We start from the raw sequence: 4315 nt of genomic DNA on the forward strand, positions 1-4315 counted from the left end.
TATATATATATATATCTCCTTCCTGTGAAAATTGTGGTGACGTTCAACTTATGAAATTTAGTCAATTTAAATATGCTAAACACCGTTAATTAAAGATAAAATAAAATTAAAATTTATCTTGATGTGTACTTCAATTGATACAGTTCGTAGGAGTCTGTCACCATAGTGAACTATTGGAGAAAAAAATTTTCTCTTCTTGGATTTTTTCGAATTGGAAATGGAAAATTCAATAAGCGATTTCACAAACATAATATCGTCATGCATGTTAAACGCGGCATTTCACGCCCTCGTACCGAGCTTTATGTAAAGCGTCCCTGTTGTTTTTGTAGTGCAAATAAATATTATAATAAGAAGCGAGTCGTGGTCTTTTATTTTATCTTCATTAAATATAAATAAGAATATTCAAATCTATAAGCAATCGAAGCTTAAATAATTCAATGTGAATTATATACTATATATTATGTACATGCATATATATCATATTTGTATTCATTAATTAAACCATTAAATATATACAAAGTGCCCCAAAATTGATGATAAATGCTTTAAAGACAGATTGTAACATTTTATAAGCAGAGTTAGCAAGCGTTATCTCATAAAAATAACTCGTTACCGTTATCCTTACTTAAAATATAGTGAGTCGTTATTTTTTGTTACTTTTTTGACATTAACAGAATATTATATGCAGATTTTTGCGGTAAATGTAAAAAAAATGTCAAAATTTTATTTTTTAATAGAGGAATAGAGTTCAAAAAATATATGCCTATAATAAACATGTGCGTTATTTTCATGAATGAAATAGATGCTATCATATCCCATAATATATACTGTATTTTTTGTAATTTTTGTATTTAAATAAATTTATTTTTCATACTACTTTTAATAAGATTCTTTAAATTACGTTTAACTTTCTTAATATATACACAATTTTCTTTTACTGGGCATGATAGGTCGTATGGATTAATTTCCATAATTTTTGCAAAAATTATAAATAGATATTCTTAAATATATTTTAACATCTTTAAAAAACATTTATGAAATTATATATTTAAAAAAGAAAAGGATAGAAAAATTATTTAACCAGGTGCAGTATTTCAAAGAAAAAAAGCAAAATACGAATGATTCATCGTGATTATTCTAAAAGTAAAATTATATTATAATAAAAAAATAATATTGTTTGTAATTTGCATCATATACATATATTTAATTTATGAGATATTTATGAGATATAAAGAATAATGAAGATAAATAAGCTCATAATACATGATCATGCATACCTATCCGAAAAACTTCGTGTCTAATAAATCAATAATGGTCTCGAGACTTTATGAAGTTAGAAAGACTCAATATTGTTTACTTTACAAATATTACATACAGAACAAAATATCTTAATGTAGATTGAGGATCTTACAAAGTTAGAGGAAAAAACATAAAAAATAAAAAAATAACGTACTTATTTATTTAATATGATAAATATCCAAAGTATATAAATTTAAATCAAATTTTACAGCATACATTAGAATGTCGCGAAAAGAGATACATCTTTTTATAACAGTTGGCACTACTAGTATTAAGCGTTACAGAAATATAAAGAGTGCTCGTATTACCTACAGTACTTATAATACCCGATCTTATCCTATATAAATAATATTCGATGAGAATTAGGCCTTATTAAGAACTGCAGGAATGTATATTAAATGTTAATAATAAAAAAATTAAATAGAGATTAAAACTAACACACAATGAATTTAAATAAGATATAAAATATATATTTTATACTTTATACATACATTATATTTTATTTGTATCCATTGTGTTTGCATTATATACATTTCTATAATTATAATATATATATTATTCATTTCCTATAATTTTTTTTTCTATAATATTTAATATTTATTCCTGTTCCTAATATTTCTTTCATTGATGAAATTGAAATAATGCAATAATTAAATTTTAAAAATCAATTTCACTTTTTAGCTCTCTAATGTTATTTTTTTATTGTTGTACGTACTGAAAAGCTACGATTCATATTTCGCGCGTAGCCGTTACATGATTCACGATCAATTGGAAGGCCACCATAGAATAGTTGACTAATCATAGAATAGTTGATCATGTAATCATCGACTTCATAGGCTCTCTAAGCTGGCATTATTGTTGATGATAAAGTCAAGTGAGTATGTGTTTGCGAATCTCTATTTGATTTTTATTACATGTCTCTGTTTGATTTTCATTACACATTTGTTCTTATTCTTGGCTGTATAAACTGCAATATCATTGCAGAATCGAAAAGAAATATGTGACGACGAAATTTCTCAGAATATAAAAACAGTGCTTGAAACTACATGAAAATTGAAAAAGAAGATTTGATGGATTAATTATCAAGTAACAATGGAAACAATGTATTTTATACAAAGAAATATGTATAAATTATACATTTCGTTGTATAAAATCACTTGTATAATTCATGAAATCCGATAAAAATGATCCGATTAGAATAATCCGATCTATCTGATAATTTGATCGGTTAATGTTATCTGATCAAAAATATGCATAGGTACTAGAATATAATGTAAATTGAATAATCCAAAAGGTAACGGATATTTCTCATCGGACATTCCGATGAATTTCTTTCCGATTTAAATGTTAAAGGTATAATTTTATTGGAATTTCGAACAATAGAAACGCCTTCGATGATTTTACTTCTCTAAATTTATTATGCTCGTAATTGTTACGAATAGGCTATATCCGATTACTTTGATCGAACAAAAAAGTTCGATCACATTTAATTGGAAATATATTTATCATCTCGGAATATCCGATAAGACATATCCGTTCTTTATCTTTTGAATAGTCTATTCGATCACATTATGTCTGATCAAGTATTTGCATGCATATATTTTTGATCAGATAACATTAACCAATCAAATTATCTGAGAGATCATGTTTTTCCGATCATCATGATCATAGTGGATTGAAACAGAAAACATCAATTAAAATTTAAAACAATATTTAATGACAATGAGATTAAATATAAAAGTCGCTGTATTCTGGATTTTTTTTATACAACTGTGAGAAATCGTCATCTTCTTTTTGATGTGGATATTGCAGTTTAATAAGGATAAAAATAAACCAAGAATATGGCAAAGAATAAGAATGTGTAATAAAAATCAAACTCACGCTAGAGACGTATGTACTCATTTGATGATCTCAACATACAATAATGCTACAAGTACATATATACTGTGCCAGCTTAGAAAGCATATGGAAACAGTCGCTAATCAATCGTGATCGGATATCAAACTTTATCATTATATATAAAATACTCTCTTTTTACTCGTTCAAGTCTAATGTTCAATCAAGTTGTAGATTTATCCGATAAAATTTTAAAGGATAGGCATATGACGGTTCATATTCTGTTTATATGTAATCGAAAATTATATTTCATCAGATAAGTGTTTATCACTTCATCGAATAATCTAGATATATTTTACCATATAAAGACGCGATTTTCGTTTTTGAACGATTCGATAAATCTAACAGAAATAGTGTCTTTCGTTCATTTCATTCAAAGTCACGTCTAATGAACATAATTTTATTAATATTGGAGATAAGATAGCTAAACTAAATGATCATCCGACATCGTATTGACTGGTCAAATCTACTACTATCAGTTATTAATTAAAGATACAATGTTTGGTCACTTTCTATTTGTTATTACTTTTATAAATTATAGGATAAAATTGACAGTATTAAGTTTTAAATCATTTTTTCTGAGTCTATTTAACGTTTTAGGCAATTCCAACATATAGAATACATATGTAACATTTTATGAGATTAAAAAGCATTTTAAAATTATATTCATTCGAAAACAATAAATAATTTTTCTTAAGAGTATAATTCTTATAATTATAAGTTATAAAACATCTTTGCTATAAACACATACTCTACAAACTACATATTTTTACTTTTACAAATATCCAATAGATTATATGCGAGGGATGGAAGCGCTGAGAAGGAAAAGAAAGATGGATATTTTATGATAAAAATAAGAAGTTTAGTCTTCGCTTTGGATAACAAAAAGAAGACTTGGTTCGCTCATTCACGGAAAAAAAATCACGCTCACGGCGAAAGCCAAACTGATTCATAACGCCCCGAGGTGAATCGAACTCTTTAGAAGCACGCATCGCTCAGTCGGTAACAGCGGAATTATATGCACTCACTATTCTCGCGTCTACAAGACTTTTTTATAAATTCAAATGATTAAAAATACAACCAGTCAAAGGAACACCATGTTCCCATATATATATATATA

The sequence above is a fragment of the Atta colombica genome, unplaced genomic scaffold, assembly GCF_001594045.1.
Source record: "Atta colombica isolate Treedump-2 unplaced genomic scaffold, Acol1.0 scaffold68, whole genome shotgun sequence".
NCBI lineage: Eukaryota > Metazoa > Arthropoda > Insecta > Hymenoptera > Formicidae > Atta > Atta colombica.